Genomic DNA, 21,625 nt, shown 5'->3' with positions numbered 1-21,625 from the left:
TGAATCTCATAAAACAGAGTTTTCTCCCAAAAATGAGCAGATCAAAAGCATGTCATTGCTTCAATTTTTCACATTTTTATGACCTACTTAGCCATGACTGAAAGTCTCTCCCTACCTCGGGCAAGCTTTTATTCATATGAACAGAATAAGACTTTTTTAAGAACCTATTTACATGACTAAGTTTGTCCTCTGAGTCAGCAGGAATAGATACATGTACTGTAGCTTCTACTAAGGAAAGAAAAAGAAGCTAACGCTAGTATTTGCCACCCTGTTATGATGAATCTAGCGAGAATGGGAAACACTAAAGAAATTATATCATAAAAAGTGTACCCTGAGATGAACTTCCATATTTTTGCGACCATATGGCGAACCGTATTAAAAGATGCACTGAAATAAAATATACAATGCAATTTCTGTATTAAACAAAAATAAGGCCAATTTTTATGAACCTTTTTTGAGGTGAGGCACATTTTTGCATTGAAAAAAAATCTCAAGGCACAATAGCTGAAAAGGCAAAACTATCATCTTAACAATATAAAGTAATTTTCATCCCAATTATATAAATATATATATATATATATATGGCTAGCGCGTCGGCCTCACAGCTCTGGGGACCTGGGTTCAAATCCAGGTCATGTCCATCTGTGTGGAGTTTGCCTGCGTGGGTTTCCTCCGGGTACCCCGGTTTCCTCCCACAATCCAAAAACATACATGATAGGCTGATTGGACACTCTAAATCACCTGTGTCAAAGTGGCGGCCCGGGGGCCAAATCTGGCCTGCCGCGTCATTTTATGTGGCCCGGGAAAGTAAATCATGAGTGCCGACTTTCTGTTTAAGGGTCAAATTAAAATGAAGAGTATAGATGTATATTAAATTTCCTGATTTTCCCCCTTTTAAATCAATAATTGTATTTTTTAATCATTTTTTCTGTGTTTTTAGTTCAAAAATCATTTTGTAAAATCTAAAAATATATAAAAAAAAGCTAAAATAAACATTGTTTTAGATCTATAAAAAACCTGAATATTCAGGGCTTTTAATCTAGTTCTTTTAATCCATTTATTAAAAAAAAATCTAAAACCATGTGAAATCAAGTTGACGTTAAAGCGGCCTGCGAACCAATCCGAGTCTGACACCCTTGCTCTAAATTGTCCCTAGGTATGGGTGTGAGTGTGCATGGTTGTCCGTTTCCTTGTGCCCTGTGATAGGCTGGCCACCGAATCAGGGTGTCCCCGCCTCTAGCCCGGAGTCAGCTGGGATAGGCTCCAGCACCCCCCACGACCATAATGAAAATAAAGCGGTTCCGAAAATGAGATGAGATATGCCAGTATGTATTGTTTTTTTACATGACTCTGAGCGCATATACCCCCTAGTCCTACACTCTTCTGGGACCTGTTATACTGTACGTACACTGCAGGGGGGAACACCCCCTAGCATTCCATATCATCAAAGAACAATATTTCTTGCTCTCAGGAACATGCTGTGACGACGAGCTTGTTTCCGAAGACTAACATGACAGAGCTTGAGAGGGCTACAAATGGTCGAATGCTGACATCCAAAAGGAACACAAATGCGGCGCTCGCCCTCCTGGCAGCGGATCAGACGTGGGAGGAATATACTCCCGTGTGGCATCTCAGAGAGAACAAGCTAGTGAGTATCTCACGACAACAGAGGAAAAACTGAGGGGAAAAATTACACTACAATCAAAATGTATAATGGCAGGTGTTAGCAGATTAAGAATCATAAATATGAATCTAAATCTTAATTTTCCAGTTCTAATTGTGTCATGTGTTTTTCAATGCCAGATATAATAGCTAAAATTTAAAGAAACAACTAATTATGTTTTTTTAATTTTTCTCAGTGAATATGTGAGCCTAAACATCCTTAACAATGTGTATAATTGAATCAAGTTTAAATAATTCCAATTCCAAAGCCTCAAACCAAATGAACATAAATTGTAAAGAAAATTATTTCATTCATATCCGATTCTGCTCCTCTTCACAAATGCTGCGGGGTGCTGTAGCCTAACCCAACCAAGTTTGGACAATAGCGAAAAACATCTTGATTTGGTCGCCAGTCAATTGCAGAAAATCAATAATTCACAGTCATACTTAAAGACAAATTAGCGTACATTTAGCCTCACATAAATGTTTGGGGGATGCGGGAGGAAACCGGAGCACCCCCAAAAAATCCACACAGACACGGGAAGAACTATTTTAACTCCACAAAAGAAGGTCGGAACAAACCAGGGATTGAACCTTCGATCTCAGAACTTTGAAGCAGATGTGCTCACCCGTCTGCGGTCAATTGGTCGCCGGTCTTTTGGTCGCCCGGACCGCGACAACGGGCGACCAAAAGACCGGTGACAAAACAAGGTAAAACAACACGTCTACGCATCAATAAAAGCCAACAATGGCCATGAGCAGTTTCACTGAGCCGATGTGTGAGTGTATAAGAGTTTGTATGTACATGAGTTGTCCCTTTAAGAAGCTACGTCAGTCAGGGTCTTAATATGTTCTCCAACAAAAAACCAAAAAAGTCCGGGAAATTTGGAGCTTTTCTTTAGCCTAATAATTACTAGGGCATTAAGTATGTCTAAATAGTAATTCGCAGTTTGTATTTAGGGAATTTGAGCAACGATTTAAATGGTAATTATCAATAACCTTCCGGGCGACCAAAAGACCGGCGACCAAAAGATCGGCGACCATATCGACCGTGTACCGTGCTCACCACTTCCATCGTGCCCCTTTATTCATTACATCCCACTGATGCGTAACCCCTTTATTCATTCTTGAGACTTCTCGTTCTTTATGAAATGACTCCAAACCAGCGGATGGACCCCTTTTCAATAGCATTCATCATACCCTAAATTTGAAAGAAGTTAAACTCAAAACTGGAGGAGAGGACACCCAAAGGATAGATTTTATTACCCAAGCAGGAGATGGTAGCATCCAAAGGTTTATGTGTTTGTATGCCGTTTCTCAACGACTGTGAACACAGTGTTCAGTACGAGTTCTTTCCAAGCAAATGAACCAAATAGGTGTCTATTTTTAAACCGGCACGGACGTATATGTTGAAATGCTACGGAAGTGTGTGCGTTCTCCATTCCGAGCCAATTATGATAGATGTGTTTCAATGCCAAACGTGACATTTCCCCAAGGAGACCACTTTTAGAAGAGTAATCCATTTTTTTTGTCACAAACCACTGAGACCAAACACAATGAAAAGCACTCACTCATTGTCTTTCATCTTAATTAAGCCATCCATCACCGGCTGCCTGATGCAAGGGAAGAGGCACGGGTAAAAGAAGGGGAAGACAGTGAGAGGTGTGTCCCATCACGCTGAAAAATTATTCTAGGGAAAAAGTAAATGAATTTGGGGAGTATATGTTGGTCCGCAGGTTTATCCATCAGTTTGTTTACCAACATTTTTATCTCCATGTTGTCAAATATCACCCTTTGTCGCCGTGAGCTTAACAAATGATGAAAACAAATGGCGTACAGTAATATTTCCCCACTTTGCAGATCGATTATTATCGAGGATTCGTCTCATCAGGGCGTGGATCTGCCAAAAATACGTATATATGAAAAGTTTATAGTGTAACATTTTTGAAATGGGGGGGGGAAAACGGAATATAGGTATAGGAGGGTATTTCACCGTCCCCTAGGGTACACGGTCGATTGGTCGCCAGTCTTTTGGTCGCCGATCTTTTGGTCGCCCGGAAAGGTTATTGATAATTACCATTTAAATCGTTGCTCAAATTCCCTAAATACAAACTGCTAATTACTATTTAGTCATACTTAATGCCCTATTAATTATGGTACACGGTCGATTGGTCGCTGGTCTTTTGGTCGTCGGTCTTTTGGTCGCCGGTCTTTTGGTCGCCCGTTGTCGCGGTCGGGGCGACCAAAAGACCGCGACCAAAAGACCGGCGACCAAAAGACGGCGACCAAAAGACCGGCGACCAATCGACCACACACGTTAATTATTAGGCTAAAGAAAAGCTCCAAAATTTCCCGGACTTTTATTGTTTTTTGTTGGAGAACTTGTTAAGACCCTGACTGACGTAGCTTCTTAAAGGGACAACACATGTACATACAAACTCTTATACACTCACACGTCGGCTCAGTGAAACTGCTCATGGCCATTGTTGGCTTTTATTGATGCGTAGATCGTGTTGTTTTACCTTGTTTTGTTGCCGGTCTTTTGGTCGTTGGTCTTTTGGTCGCCAGTCTTTTGGTCGCCCGTTGTCGCGGTCCGGGCGACCAAAAAAACGCGACCAAAAGACGGCGACCAAAAGACCGGCGACCAATCGACCGCACACGGTCCCCTGGGAGGCAGATCTATTTTTGGTAGTGCGGCCCCTACTTGAGAGAATGAGTAAGAAATGCAAGGAAAGTAAAACTTACGCTGTCATTGCTCGCCATTTTGGAGTGAATGAATCTACCATTATCTATCTCAAGAAGGACAAGGCTAACATTAGGAAGACGACTTCCATCACTTTTATTAAGACAGCAAAGAGGGTTGTTACGTTTTCTCATTTTGAGACTATCGTCCGCTTTGGCCATATGGATAGCCGGCTACCATAAGAAGAATATATAGCTTTGGATGTGAATATCATCACAACCAAGTACAGTAGATTATTTATTTGCATTTATGATTAAATGTTATTTCTTAGCAATTGTTCTTGTTCGTGCAGGAATAGTGAAGAGTATTGTAATAGATGAGTTAAATGATAGTTTTAAAGGTGTAAATAATATTGATACCATAAAAACACTGTCCCAACATGGCGGTTATTTACGGCAAGTCTCAGAACGGACTAACCGTGATAAACGAGGTATTACTGTACAAGCCAGCCTTTGACTATCTGGCATCATATGAACTGTAAAATGAGTAACAGTGACTTATTTTTCAAAATGGAGAACAAAAATATATTATTATTGACTTTACAATTTACCAGCGGACATTTTGTAAAAATTGCGGATGAAAATAATTATTTGGTAAATGGCTCTTGTATTTTTAAAACGACCTTTTACTTGTCTTCAGCAATTCGCATATTAGCCAGTCTGGACGATCATCAAAATTAGCACAAAAAAAACAGAAAAGACTCACTAAAAACTTTTGTATGTTTCAGGACTTGAATGCATTTGATTGCACTTTTAATGAAACAGTGTCATTGAATTTCATTAACAGCCGAGGGGTCTCGCTTGATCGACTTGTTTCCGGGCTTGAACGATTACCGTCGACTTTAACCATTGCTAACCTCCTTCGAAGTTCATCATTTTTCAGCTAATTTCTGACGTCTTCCTGTAGTACCCAACACAGAATGTCTTTTTGAAATCTCTGGTGTTTATCTCCTGCTAATTGAACATAGAATCCTGACATGTCTATGCAATATGTTCAAGAAAATATTACCGTTCTAACAGATGACTATTCACGCAGTGTCCTCTCCTCATTTTATACTCCCCGCTGTCAGTATCAGCGTTCATAAGAAGTGCAAAATGCTAGAATTGGATCTCTTTCGGATTGACCTTTGCGTTATGAGTAAACAAATGGAGAGAATAATATGTGACATGCTGCGACTTTCCACATAAGACTTTTACAAACATCTAGCTCTGTTCCAACTCAGCAACAATCCAAATGTGAGCGTGTATCCTCGGTTGATTATCTGTCTTTGGATGTTCCATGTGGTGATGTATCCACTGTGTAGTTTGCCTTTTGTCTAAAGTCAGCTAAAATAAGCTCCGGCTCACTCTGACCCTGGAGAGGATAAGTGGTATAGAAAATGGATGGCTGGATTTGTAACAGTCAACAACTTCTGCATTGCTGAAAACAAGCAAGAACAATTGTGGTCTGCAGAGGTGACAACAATATTGCAGCCTACAAGCAGGCAATCCTGGGTTGCTATGGCAATGACGGATAATTCTATTCTAGGCTCATATGTTTATTATTTTACGATTTAAAAAAAAGTTTATTCTGTATGCTGTGATCAGACGTGGTACTGGATAATTTTGCATCCCACCCACGTCGAAACACAAGAATATATTATTTATGTTTTTAAAAATACATGCTTAAATACAAGTGTTGGTCTTCTTTCATCCAAAATAATAGAATAAAATGAATTAAAATAATCAAATATTTCAAATAAATAGAGTTTTCTGAATTCTGGGCTCTCGTTCTAAACAGGAATAAAACAATCTGTACATAAACTATTTCAAAATATTTTTTTCTTAGTCGCCAAAAGTTGATGTCTGCGGACCCCGAACAACTTCTGGTTCGAGTTATGTAAAAATGAACACGCTGGATGGATTGCAAGGGCAAAATGCGACAAACATTCATTCCCAATAGTTCACTAAACGTGTGCTTGAGTAACATAGGATAAACCTCATCTGTGACGAAGCCATCTCCTTTCAGTTCTTAATTTGTGCAGTGCGTGACATGGAAGCCAAGTCACGTCGCAGAACGAATCACCTAAGCAATTTTGCTCGTTCACGACCGACTTGTAAGTGAGTGACAGATGGTATGATTGTATTTCCGCTCTCTCGCCGTCTGCTTTAATGACGCGTGCTAGTGGGAGACGCCGAGCCGTGCGGCATTGTCTATCATATTTCTTCTCTCTATATCTACGGGATCAATATCACGTGAGAGGAAGTTTGTGCTTGCAATTTCATATCTAGTCTGAGATTTTACTTTTTTTCCCCAAGGGCGGCCTGGTGGATGAGTGGTTAGCGCATCGGTCTCACAGTTCTGGGGTTCTGGCTTCAAATCCAGGTGAGTCCACCTGTGTGGAGTTTCCATGTTCTCTCCCACACTGCGTGGGTTTTCTCTGGGTACTCCGGTTTCCTCTAACATTCCAAAAACTTGCATGGTAGGCTGGTTGGACACTCTAAATTACCCTTAGCTTTGAGTGTGAGTGGTTGTCTCCTCATCCCCTGTGATTGGCTGTCCCCCGCCTTGTGCCTGTCAGCTAGGATAGGCTCCAGCACCCTCCGTGGCTCTCGTAAGGAGAAAGCAGTTCAGAAAATGAATGAATTTTTCCCCAAGCACCGACTTTTTCTGGCACAATGTATTTCCGCCCACAGCTTTCACAACAAACATGCGGCTGAGCTCAACTAAACAGGGAAAAATACTTTCATTTTCATATTTAATACCAACAAGACAATACCTTATGCCCCATTGTCTCTTTTGTTTTCATGTTTATCCCTATTATAAGTACAATGGTAACAGGAATATAACTACAGCTCATGGGTGACTAACTTTTCTTGACCAGTTTCATCAAACAGTTTTTAGTAACATGCCCTTATAAGGATTTACAGAATGAAAACATTCAAATGCACAGATGTCAAAGTGGCGGCTCGGGGGCCAAATCTGGCCCGCCACATCATTTTGTGTGGCCTGAGAAAGTAAATGATGAGTGCCAACTTTCTGTTTTATGAGGAAATTCAAATGAAGATTGTAGATTATTTCCTGTGTATTCTCATTTTAAATCAATAATTGGAAAAAAATGTACTAATTTGAATGTCCAAAAATGATCTATTGATTAGCACGATCGAGAAAGCTGTCAATTTATTAATCAATTAATTTTGGCAGCCTAGTTGGAAGACATAACGGCCCTGCGGATGTAATCAAAACTACCATGTGGCCCCCGACGAAAAAAAGAGTTTGACACCCCTGTTCTAATGTATTGACACTGATGGTGCTCGATGTCCAATCCATTTTGACTGGGAGCGTTAGGAGCGATAATTTGTTAAGTAGAACTACTCTTCTCAACAAAAATAAAAGAAAAAATATGAAATCAAATAGTGTTCCTGGTCACGGACTAGAAAGACAAACAAACAGGATGCAATAGATTTGCACAGGGAGAGAGCGGTGTCATAGTGGGGACTGTACATGAAAGTGTGCCCCAAGCAGTTGGCTGGTTCAGTGCTTTGCCTAAAGGCAGGTGCTGGAGCCACCAGCTGGCCCCTCTCCAGAAGCCCTCTGATTTTTTCATTTTCTTTTATTTAATTTTTTTATTATTATTTTATTTTTTTTAGCTCACAGTCTAGTGACCGGGTTTTCTTCCATCTTTCTCATCCATCACAATACGCAGTACAAATTGACTAACTTAAAAGCAGTTAGAGTCATTATAGAAAAATGAAAGATGGAGTGGAGCAGAAAAATGAAATCCAATAATTTGGCTAAATGAAGGTACCCACATAAAAGCCCCGCACATGAGTGCTCAAGTTGGCTAGCTAATATGGGTGTATGGTTTTTTCTTCTTCTTTTTTTTTAAACTAAAGGGTGATAATATTAATTACGGAACATTTTAAAAGGAAATTGATATTTATATATTAGCAGTGGCGGGGCGTCAGGGCCTTCAAGGCCTTCTCTGCTGGCCTAAGAAATATCTGAATCATATATTATATTTTGTCCATCAATACTTATTAAATAATTCCAAATTGTCTGTTAGCTTCCTTTCATTGCTTTTCACCCTGGTTGCACTGCTTCCAGATGTGTGTTTTCATATTGAAGCATTTAACCAATCACATTTCAGCCATTATTTGTTGCCAGGGTCAGAAATCTGCCTCAAGGCCTTCACAATCAGTTCTGCAGGCTCTGCTGCATTAAACAAGCGTTGATAAGACTGTTGCTTTAACCAATCAGATTTCGAGTTGGCAACACCACAATGCTTTCTCGCAGGCGTAGGGTTACGTCATTGCCTTCTCGCAGGCGTAGGGATACGTCATTGCTTTTACCAACTATGATTGGCTAGTGATTAGCCAGAGCTACCAAACTGTATCTGGTGTGAGCTGCGCAAGCAAATATATTGTTATGTTGATTTAAAGCCATTTTCAAGACAGACTCTGCCAGAAATACGACAGGACAGGCTCGACTTTCAGTATTAGCTTCGATGGCGATAGAAAAGAAGGAAGAAAGAAGGGAGGATGGATATTGTGTACAGTTAAAAATGATTTTTGGTGAGTAAAATATGGCTATATATATTACTAAATAATATTTCAATTGTGGGACCGGTTCTGATATCTGAAAAGCTCCAGTGTTTTTATTTAAGCTCCAGTGTTCGTATTTAATCACTTAATGTTGCTAGGAAGTGGATTTTACCCCATTTTAGTGCAATTTTTGCTGTTTTGCCATTGACGTCCATCGCTGTCTTTTCCCGGGAAAATCACCCCTCTGGCCCGGTTGTAATGTCTGAAAAGCTCCAGTACTTGTATTTAATCATTAAATGCTGCTAGGAAGTGGATTTTACCCCATTTTTGTGCATTGATTTATTGATTATTTTTTTATGTGTAGCAGCTGTAGTTGCAGTAGAGGTTTTATAGCCATAAAATAGTTTTTGAGGGTTGGATTGATTCGTTGAAGGCACTACGAGAAAATGTACGGACGGCCACTGTATATTAGTAATATTTTTATTTCCCTTGAACTGGGCGACTTGGAAAAAACAATCTGTAAGAAATTCCCTCAATAGTAACAGTCCTACATGTGTAGGAGGAGAACCACTGAAGAAGGATTTACAAAAAACACTAGAAGAAGAAGCAGTTGTAGAAGAAGATAAAGTAGTAGAAGAAGAAGCTTCTCTTAATACATTCATTGTTTTTGATCAAACTTCTTTTGGGAAGTGGACAAAGACCACATCCCACGTGAGTGTCATTATAATTCTTGTCTATGAATGTTCCTGAGGCATTTGTGTGTGAATATTTATTGTTTCTGAGGCAGCGTGATGCTAATTTTCATGAGCGCTTGGATGGTTTGTTCTATTTGATATTTGCATTATTCTAGTGGGCACTTGAAATATGAAACATGTTTTGTAATTTAATGCATACTATGCATGCATTTTTCTTTATTGTTTTTGCTTAGTGTTGCAGTTAACCTCAACTGGTTCATGATTAACGGGTTGAAACCATCATGGATAACAAGTCAGTTCCTGTTAGGGTTGCCAACTTTCTGGGGGGTAAAAAGAGGTAGAAAAAGGCTGGAAAAAAGGCAGGTAGAGTCCAATAAAACAGTGTTTAGTTATTTTTTCCTATTTAGTTTTCTTTCTGAAATGAGATTTCTTGAAGCCTTTTGATTTGACTCAAACCTGAATTGATTAGGTGCGTATTTGAATGATAAACATGTGGAAAAACAATGAAGATTTTATTCATTCATTCATTTTCAGTACTGCTAATCAATCACAGCCACATGAGTGCTCTTAAAGAAATAATCTATCATCATATTAAAAGGATAATATCCATTTTTTTGCGGTCACTCGTTGCCAAATGAAAACTGGGAGAGAAATCAGATCCCTCACTTTCGATCGATGTTGACAGCATTGCGCTATGTGAATTTGTTTATTTTTTACGGTGATTTAAAGACGCCACGTGATTGATCACTCAGACACGGACTGGCGAGGGTTGTATATATAAAGTAGAATATTTTGTGTAGTAGGAAAAAGGGCTCTAAGGTAAAATTATAAACAAAAAACTAACTACAAATTCTGCATTATTTTTGGTTAACCATGTTGCAGTGGATTCTTCCATCATGACAAGCGCCAGTAACTCGACTAATGAATTAAGTGGAATTTCTGAATACCAGTATTTGTCTTATCTCTATTTTTCAGTTTCAGGGTAATACGGGGCAAAGCACGTCCGTTTTATGTTCAGGGTACAAATCGTACTTTTGTTTTTGAATGCGGAACAATTCCTTTTTGGAAGGGTTTGTTGGCATTTGTAGTTTCTATCAGAATTGTTGTGTTTGATTAACCATGTGACAGGGCTCGACCTACTTTTTTTTTAAATCTATGATCTGAAGGGGTTGAGCAAAAATAGGCAAAAGTGGCTGATAATAGTCTTCCCATTTTATCTGCGGCCTTGTGCAAATGACAAGACATTTCTCTGCACATTACGCGTGGCCTCCTGATCAGCATTCAGCGTGTTTGTCATCAGATCTGAATAGACGACCATTGAGGCACATTGCCCAGTAAATTACCTCTGCACCGTGAATTCAAACTGACTCAACTCAAAGGATTTGCATGAAATTACTCCACTGACAGACACGGGATTGTCTCTGACAATGGTGGCCATTCAACGGATGCTTTTTAAAAGGCAATATATGATAATCTGGTTGTGGTTATCTCAGCAGGAGAAAGAGCAAGAGTATATACGCAAGTGAGCAGAAGCCATTGTCCGCCATTGGGCTCAGGCTCGGGCTTTAATAGAAGCTCCATTCCGAGAGTGATTCATGTCAAGAGATGAATCTCGCCAAATGTGTTGAAGGATGATTATCTCTAGATAAAGCAACGCATTAAAATACGGTTATTTACCGCACCGGCTGAGCATCTCTGAAGCCCGTCTTTGATGCAGATATCCGCATCTTGTCGGCACATCAGATCAAGATTTGCTGTACTGTGGTAGGGTGAGCTCAACAGTTATGCCTGGAGGGATGGAGCGTTTTGGCAGGATTGCTGGTATTCAGAAACAGATTTTGTTTATCCTTAAAATGGAACACTTAAGATTTGTTGCTTGTATTTCCTGACAGGCATTTTGTACCTCATTTGTACTGTACATGCTTTTTATGTTTTGGGGGGGAACTGTAAAACCAGAGTTTTGTGAGTTGTATGGCTTTGCTCAATTTTCTAGCCTCAGTCAAGGTCATTCTTTCAGTCAAAACGGCGCCGTCAATGGCAGCCAATGTGTTAACAAGGAACCCTAAAATGCCACAAACCCAACAGTTTGCTCATTTGCTCCTCCCAGTCAAAATGGATTGGTCGTCTAGCCCCGCCAATGGTAAATCCAAGCAAAAAGAATCATCTCAAAGGGTACTCGGACGTTTGGTCGCCGGACTTTTGGTCGCCAGACTTTTGGTCGCCGGACGTTTGGTCGCCCGGAAGGTTATTGATAATTACCATTTAAAATTGTTGCTCAAATTCCCTAAATGCAAACTGTGAATTATTATTTAGTCATACTTAATGCCCTATTAATTATTAGGCTAAAGAAAAGCTTCAAATTTCCTGTACTTTTATTGTGTTTTGTTGGAGAACTTGTTAAGACCCTGACTGACGTAGCTTCTTAAAGGGACAACGCATGTACATACAGACTCTTATACACTCACACGTCGGCTCAGTGAAACTGCTCAGGGCCATTGTTGGCTTTGATTGATGCGTAGACCGTGTTGTTTTACCTTGTTTTGTCGCCGGACTTTTGGTCGCCGGACGTTTGGTTGCCGGTTGTTTGGGTCCGGGCGACCAGACGTCCGCGACCAAACGTCCGGCGACCAAAAGTACGGCGACCAAACGTCCGGTCACGATCTCAACGACAGCTCATTTCTTGAAGAAGACGCAAGCCGAGTCTCTCATATCCCAAGGTAGATATACCGCTATATTTGGATTTTGTACACACCCTCTACGTTGATGATTAATATTGCAATGGCAAACATGCAGAGGGTGATGACTGCTTGTGATTTGGAGGTGAGTCACATCACACTAGAGGAAACGCAAGGAACAAGTAGAACTGTGTGAACCTATTTCCTTCATAAATTTATGTTCCCATGGTTATTGTAACTGTTTGCTTTATTTGGCATCATCTCCACTCTTCAGTGCGGGGTACTAGCATGGGCTACTTAACTCTTAGATGCATTACAAAAATAGTATCGCACTAGGCATACGGTTATTTGTATGTAAGTGGCAGATTGGAGAAGTGGATTGTGTATCCGGTTGCCACTTCTGCAATCAAGGATTTGATTCCGGGCTGCGGCCTTACTGTGTGGAATTTACATGTTCTCCACATGCCTGCGTGGGTTTTCTCTGGGTACTCTGGTTTCCTCCCACATTCCAAAAATATGCGTGCGAGGCTGGTTGAACATTATAAATTATGTCTCGTTCTGAGTTGTTGTCCGACTCCCTGTATCAGATCTATTCTCATAGTTAGCTAGGATGGGCTCCAGCACCCCCGCAACTTTCGTGAGAAAGAGCGATTTGCAAGATGACTGAATATATGTATGTAAATGTATACACTTCTAATTGGTTCAATGTTAAGGATTTACATTCAGGGTTCTAAAATACAGTGCTACCTCTACTTACGAATACTTCTACGTACAAAATATTCAGGTTACAAAAAGCCAACATACAAAAAAAATATACAAGTTACAAAACATCCCCAAATCCTTAAATCCAATTCCAGTGTCTGTTTTTTTTTTCTCAATTGCCGTTATTTTTTTCTCAATTGCCGTTTTTTTTTTTCTCAATTGTCATGGTAGAGTTACTTTCGTATAGGCTATCTTCCAATACATTGGCTAGACCAATCTGTGTCTCTATGATGCCAAATTATTAACGATCGTGGAACAAATTATGCAAATACCATGTAAAATCTGCCTCTACTTACGAAACCACTTATGGAACAGCTGTGTTTCGTAAGTAGAGGTACCACAGTACTGTCAAACGTCCTCAATCCTTCACACCAACTCCACGATTTTAAAGGACAACATAGCATTTCAATCCATCACCCTAAGTGTTTCAAACACATTCACACACACAAAAAAAACTACAGAAATGCACGTTCATGAGGCTGTTTCATCTATGTAAATATTCACAGAGTGGTACATAACGACTATAGCGTGTGCAACATGCTCTTTAGCGTGTGGTGGCAGCTGCTTTAATGAGTTTGCCACTTATCATAGCTCGCAGGAAAAAGCAAATCAATCACTCGCCTCGCAGAGTGATGGGAGAAAGAGGCAAGAGGGGACGCCACGCCAGAGGAAGCTTGTCAGTCTTCAGCCCAAACCCCGCCAAAGGCTTCCAGCGGGACTCACGTTTTAATAACAAGCAAGTCTCATATTAATTTCCATTCTATTGTGGCCGTCGTGAAAGATGTTCGAGATTAACGCACTGTAGTTCTGCTCCAAAAATGGGAGCGATATTTCCTCCCAAACATTTATCACACACCTCTGTCACTAATGCAACGGTTTGCTATGGCGCTCGTTAATCACGGAAAGGTCGCGTCAAGGACATTGACCGTGTTGATTTGCCTACTTTGGATTTATTGCAATACTGGGAGCGTTCAAGCCTCTCTTTGCTACGTTATAGTTAAATCAAGGGAGTTTTTAAGCATATGCCATCAGTGTGATGAGCAGGGAAGAGGGGCAGAACATCAATAAGAGGAACTTGCAGCAGAGTGGATAATTAGCCTTAAGCAACAAAACGATCAATACTCCCACCCCCTTTTTCAAGAAATGTGTGCACTGGCAGGGAAGTTTAGTGCAAGACCTGGAGCTGGTACTGTTGACAAAAGGGGCGTGAGGGGCATTTTAAAATTCCAGAAAGCATGTATAGGGTATGTTTGCATTCATAGGCAAAATGCTTGATGTCATAATTCAATCAGAAAGTGGTATGATGCATTTTTCCCTTTGGTATCATAATACAGTGGTACCTCGACGTACGAGTGGCCCAACATTCGAGAAATTTGAGATATGGGTAAAATTTTGGGCAAATATTTATCTTGAGATACAAGACAGATTTTGATATAGGAGCAGACAGCGGACGCGAGAGGCTGCTCATAAGAACATCATGGCCACTTCTCCCCGCAACTCCCTCATGTAATGTCTCTGGTCGCAACTCCCTCTTTGTAATGTCTCTGCGAGCACTGGGCGGAGCGTTGCATTTTTTTTCCCCGTTAGTCATTGCGAATGGCGAAACGATCGCTAATACGAGAGTTATATATACTACTCGTTGCCAAGTGGTCGTGTGTTATCCTATTGTGAGGACATTTGTGTGCATCATTTTGGGAATATTTTGAAGGGAATAGTACAACAGCAAACAACCCTCGATAGGTTGCATCTGAAACTCAGGGTGGAGGCGGGGCAAATAGAGCCAACCCGGGAGGAGAGAGGTATCAAAATTCAAAACAAAATTTGAATTAAGTTTAATGTTACGTTAGCTTAAACTTGTTTTTGAGTGTGTCTGCATCGTAATCCAAGTTCATTTAAATTTGTTTATGTTATCTTACGCCGCATTGCCATGCAAAAAGTCTCCCCCCCTCTCTGTCCCTCTCTCCCCTCCGTGAAATCCGTCTAGTTTTTTGGTTCTATTAAACACATTTTAGTATACCATTAATCCACTAGTTATTGTATACTATGTTAATAGATAGCGAATTAGAACAAATAAAACATTTTTTTCTAATCCAATATCCTGTTTTTGGTGTTTTTTCAGAGGGTTGGAACGAATTAATTAGTTTTGAGTTCATTTCAATGGGAGACGTTCGTTTGAGTTACGAGAAAATCGACATATGAGCTTAGTCCCGGAACGAATTAAGCTTGTATCTCGAGGTACCACTGTACCTAATAAAAACGTTTTTTTCTATAACTTTTCTTCATTCATACATGAGGTGACTAAAATATTCATGGTGGATTGAATGAACTTGTCCAATAGATGTACTCTAAAATCTGTAATAGATGCGAAACTATTGCTGTGCTTTGCATTTTAAAGAAAAACAACTTTTTCTTGAGGGACATTCAAAATGAATATGAAATTTAACAGATAATAAAGGTTAACTGATCTTTTCTGAACGGAAAAAAAGAAACCTTGATTGCAACAACAGCACATTAAGTTCTTTGAGGTCACCGGGAAAAAATTGACCGTTCAAGTAAACACCATTTTCATTGGCACTTGGATACTCCTGATGAGCCGCTCTCGCCAACATAGTCGAGATACTCAGCATCTCTTTTGTTGCATGGAATGAAAAGGCTTTTCAGTACCACCGTTTTTTGGGGGGGGAAAGCAGTGATGAGTTTCTTTGATTTGCCGTGTCTGCAAAACAACCTGAAAGCTACAAAAAATGCTTTGAACACAGTTTGGCGTCTATAGAATCCTTACTTTAATTATCAAAACAGGCACAAACTGATTAGAGATGTCTCAGATTCGATCATTTTATCAGAAATCGGCATCATTTTTAGAGGATCTGATTTGGGTAAAAGAGTTTTAAAACGGATTTATTCGTTTTTAAGTATAAATTATTGGCTTCCATTGATGGTGATAGATTATAGATTATTAATAGTGATAGTGATAGTGAATAGTCATAGATTATTTGTGCTAAATAACTAATTTGCAATTTTTTCCCCGCTAACAGCCTTCTCATATGACCTTAATAATTGATAGCTTTGTTTAAAATTGGGCAAAAAAAGATTTAAACGCAGTGTTTTTCCCTCTTTAAAAAAATATTGAGGATTTCAGAATGGTATTCATTATCGGTAGAACCTCAAAATCAGTTGCACGCTAAAATATGTGATCGGGACGACCCTAAAACTGATTATTTCAATTTTCAAATCAAATCGGAACAAACTGGGTCCTCAATTTCCAAAGCATGGAACATCGGGCTTTTTCTAAAAAAGGCATTTTCATTTAAAAGTTAGCAGCATGTTTCCAAACACAAATGGATGTTAAACCGCAGTAGCACGCAATTACTGTATCTTGAAATGAATAATTAATTTCCCCCAGCTGACTGAAAATAAAACACAATTGCTTCAGTTAAGAACTGTGGAAGTTAAGTACAATAAGGCGGCGTGCAAAGATGAGCGGCGCAATTAGCAGCTGAACAGCAGCATCTCATAATGCTTTATTTAACGGAAAAACTATATCGCCGCCGCATTCATACCACAGGTGCGCGAAAGTGACAATGACTTGGATTACTTCTAATATAATAATATTATACAATGATAATGATACAATATAATGTGTGATAATATGATAATGATACACATCCATGAATTTTAAACCTGGTGGTTGACTGAATAACGTCACGTGTGGTTATTTTGGTGGTACAAATAATTCGAAAAGCATCGTACTTTGTTAAAAAAAAGTTCATAAATAAAACCTGACTTCAAAGCAGGCAAGTGAAATATTCTGTACTGTCAAAACCAGTACTGCTAGCCTGGCTAAATTAAAAATAATCCTGCATATGTTATAATCTTTTTGTTTTTTTGAGTCTGTATCCGTTTTAGCTACCGCAACCAAGATGGCGCCGTTCAAGTGGCAGCCGGTGGCGGTAGCTCCGTCCACGCTTGCTCGTTTTGTGTTTTTGCTGCTTTTCTGTCTTAATGATCTGATTTGGTGATTCTTAATGATCCCATTTACTTTGATTTGCTTTGTACTTTGTGCTTTTGCTTTGTTGTTCCGTCTAATCACCCTCTGCTACTGTCACAATGAAATTTCCCCAATACGGGATGAATAAAGTTATCCAATCCAATTTAGGAGCTAGATTCTACACCAGCAAAACTAGTACCATAACCACAACAAATGAAGCCTTATTCTGCTGAAGTTACACTAATATAAATGTGACTAGAAAATGACAAATTATGTTAACAATGCTAATGAATACAGGATAGACAGCAAAACCAGTACCAGAACACAACAAATCCAGCAGAAATGTGCTTGTTTTTCAGTTATTTGTCCCGACCCGATACTTAGGACAGTTTTGGCGCCCAATACGTCTATTTTGGGAGTATCCTACCCTATCAGATTTAGTCACAAGATCGGATTGGATCCAATTGTAGCGTGTGTTTTCAGCACCATTGAGCTTTTGGACTGCAGTAAACCAAACCATGATTAGAAACGAATCATCATAACAGAGGATCATGTAGTATTTACGTAAATATGTCAGAAAATCAGCATGAGCTAGTCCCTAGTCTTTATTTGTAAAGAAGCCAGCATGCTGTATTTTTTTGCATACCATTAAAAAATATATAAAGTGTCGTTATCTCGCAGCTTTGGTTCTTGCTATGCAGTGCAATCAAGTGCATCATATAATCAGCTGCTTATCATTGAGCAGCAAGGACAAAGCGAGAACATGAAGAACGATAATGGAAGTGCTCATAGTATCGCATAGATTGGTTTTAATCTATAGAGCAAGCGTTTGACCCAGTGGAATGTCTTTGGAAAACAGAGTGAAGCAATAAAAAATATTGAATTTCCAATTGTAAACCAAAACATCAATAATAAGAAGAATTGCCCCTCAAATAACCTGTGATAAAAATGAAACCACGGTCACATGTCACATTCCAGTTAGTTAGATTCATTCCAGCCGGCTAATGGTTTAATTTTGGCATAATTCAATAAGCGCATACTCCCACGACACCCCTCACACGTGAAGTCTATAATCATGTCTTTACTGTTAGATGAGTTTAGAATCTCTCGTGGTTTCATTTGCTGCTAATTCCTTCTATTATCACACTTGTGTGCGGCAAATCGGAGCAAATGTTTGACAGTTTGAATTCTGATTTTTTCATATATATATATATATATATATATATATATATATATATATATATATATATATATATATATATATATATATATATATATATATATATATATATATATATATATATATATATATATACATATATATATATATACATATATATTGCAAAAATCCTGTATTCAGAGATGCCTATTTAGCCTGTCAATGTTACTATTATTACTTAAATATTTGATCTTGGTTTCTAATAAATTTAAAAAAAATTACTCTCCCAGAAAATGCGACTTATATCCCGAAAATGACGGTACCTGGGTATAGAATACTGGCCGATAAATTCACAATAAAGCATAAAAAACACATGTCACACTGTATAGACTTTTTTTAAAAGTCTTGACATCTAGCGGGAAAATATGGGGTAAATTACCAAAAATATGATATTCCGTATGATACATTGAATTTGAATGAGAAGATAGCCATTTTTAAAGACAGGCTTACGAAATCTACGCTCACTTTTATCTAAAATATTAGTTTGCTGCTCTTTTTTTATGTGATAAGAGTACTACAAGGATGAAAAAGTTCCATTCTCGAACAAACATCTGACTGGAACCCATAAGCTGAAAACAAACAACACTGTTGGATGCGTTTTCTGTTTGCCTCACGTTGTTTTACTACGTATGTCCTCGCCCAGCGTGCATTCTAATTCTAATTGCCGCACTTGGAAAAGAACAAAAGTAGAAGCAAAATGGGGGCAGGTGAGAAGTCTTGCTTGTTCAAAGTGACAGCGAGAAGAAGGAAAACCAGTGGAATCATACAGTAAAAGGAAGGCCTATTGAAACCTGACATGCCCACCTACTGGCTACAAACCATTTCCAAACTTTGATAAAACCCAATAACTACACGGCATCGAACGGTTTAGTGCCTTCGACAATGTCTTCTTTCTGACGAGGATTGAAAGACCCTTCGAGGCGAATAAGAAGTGACGCCTTGAATATGGAATTAAACTCCATGCGTCTCCCACAAAGCCATAGAAATGTTGCGTTGCCTTTAGAACGAGCTCGACTGTAAGTGGAAGAAAAAAAGGGATGATTTAGCACATCAATGTACTTTACGAAGATAAATGGGTGGAAATTTATGGCTAGGTGAGCTAGCATACGACATATTCCAATAGAAGTGGCCATATCGCAATAGGCCAGCCTACAGAGAGTGGCTGACAACAAGGATCTTCCAGACTGAGAACCCGGGCATCTTGATGGTAAACAATGACAAAAGAAGAGTGCAGTCCTCGCTCGGAACAGCTCCGATACGGCCCAGAATCCTCAAAATTCCAGGTCCCAATCTTTAGAATCAGTCGTAGATATGGCATACGTTTTAATCCGCATGGTGCGAGCAAGATATCATGCGTCTTGCGCTCTATCGTTGATAGACGCAATCAGATAAAACAAACATTTATTATTTCTAATGCCGAAAAAAATGAAGATTTTTGTCGCAACGTTTCAAAGATATGCAGATATCCAACGGAAGCGGGGGAAATATAGGACAGGTTCCTTGAGACGCCTGACACGTACAAGAGGCTCATGATAAATTACTTCAAGGCTAAGTATCGCTAAGGTCGTAAACTCCAAAAGAAATTCTATGCGTGCTACTCTATATCAAATACTGCACATTTTATCTCCAGGCTTGTTTGTTTGAAAAGAAATAACGTTAAAAAAAACCTTGTTCCCCAAATTTTCAAACTACCGTATTTTCACGACTATAAGGCGCACTTAAAAGTCTTAAATTTTCTCCAAAATAGACAGGGCGCCTTATAATCCAGTGTGCTTTGTATATGAAAAAAAAAGTGTCATTCATTGAGGGTGCGCCTTATAATGCAGTGCGCCTTATAGTCGTGAAAATACGGTAAGCCTCCAGTCTTGCAACATAGCGGAGTGTTTTCCGACAAGTTGAAACATTTAAAAGTAGCCATTCCGCGTGTACCGCGGGACGATTCGACGTCGGCTTCGCTGCATTTCCAAGTTGGTTGACTGCTGATGATTTGCGCATTTCTGCATGCCTGAAGGATTTCCATTAACCACTTTGATTAAAGTAATCATGGGAGCCATCAGAGCCTGTCAGATGCTATCCCTGCCCTCTCAATTACCCGCATCGCCTTGAACTCAAATTGCTCAGATCAGGATGGCGAACGTGATGGCCAGTTGCTCAAGCATATGGAATGTGTCCACCTCCCAGTGTGTCCATAGAGGCTGGTATTAGCTTAATGATCAATGCATACATATGGCTGCCATGCCCGAAGACATTTCACGCACGGTTTAAAATCGGAGCAAGGTAAATTAACAAGTGTATTATCTTTTAGGCTGGATTTACAGTATATACTTCAAATGACCTCATTTTATAGCCCATCTAACTCCGCTCGGATACTGTACGCTGAATATTAGCGCCGAGGGGAAAAATGCCATTATGCTAGTGTGTGTTGACAGAATAAATGTCACGGTCTTTTAAACTGGAAAGGTACTGGTAGAATAAGAAAAATACAGTCAAGTCACAGTTTTAGAATAAGCTTGAGAAAGGTATACTCGCTCATTAAGTGACATAGTGCTTGCGTCATATGACAGGTTAATCATGAAATGCATTCTCGAACATGTTTAATCCTTCGTAGGTCACTCATTTAACTCCTTGGCTGCCATTAATGAGCCTTGACCTCCAGTTCATTTTTACTAGAAGAGACTGGCTGTGAATTGATTGAGTGTTCTATAGGTGTTGTAAAAAAAAAAAATCATTCAGCTCGTATGGTGCTGTGAACGTGTGCTTGTTTTACGCCCAAAAAATAGTAAGTAGCTGAATTAGTTAAAAATCATAATTGTAAAAAGAATTGTTTTATGAAATTACCTTGCATAGGCAAAATCATAATTGTAAAAAAATAATGTTTTATGAAATTACCTTGCATAGGCAAAATCATAATTGTAAAAAAAATATGTTTTATGAAATTACCTTGCATAGGCAAAATCATAATTGTAAAAAAATAATGTTTTATGAAATTACCTTGCATAGGCAAAATCATAATTGTAAAAAAATAATGTTTTATGAAATTACCTTGCATAGGCAAAATCATAATTGTAAAAAAATAATATTTTATGAAATTACCTTGCATAGGCAATTGCCCCATTAAAGGTTAAAAGTGTAAAAATACAAATACATATTTTTTTAAATTAGGGAATCTAGTCTATTGCCCCATAAATAGTTAGCTGTAGTGATTTGTAAGTCCTGACGCAAAAAAAAAAAAAAAAAAAAAATCGGGTACTGTCGATCCATAGAATATTGCCGCATATTTCATAGTTGCCAAGTTTCGAGATGATCGGAAAACGAAATACGAAGAAATCAAGATATATATAGTTCAATTCCACAAGAA

This window comes from Stigmatopora argus, chromosome 1 (genome assembly GCF_051989625.1).
Source record: "Stigmatopora argus isolate UIUO_Sarg chromosome 1, RoL_Sarg_1.0, whole genome shotgun sequence".
Classification (NCBI taxonomy): domain Eukaryota; kingdom Metazoa; phylum Chordata; class Actinopteri; order Syngnathiformes; family Syngnathidae; genus Stigmatopora; species Stigmatopora argus.
This window is presented reverse-complemented; position numbering follows the sequence as displayed.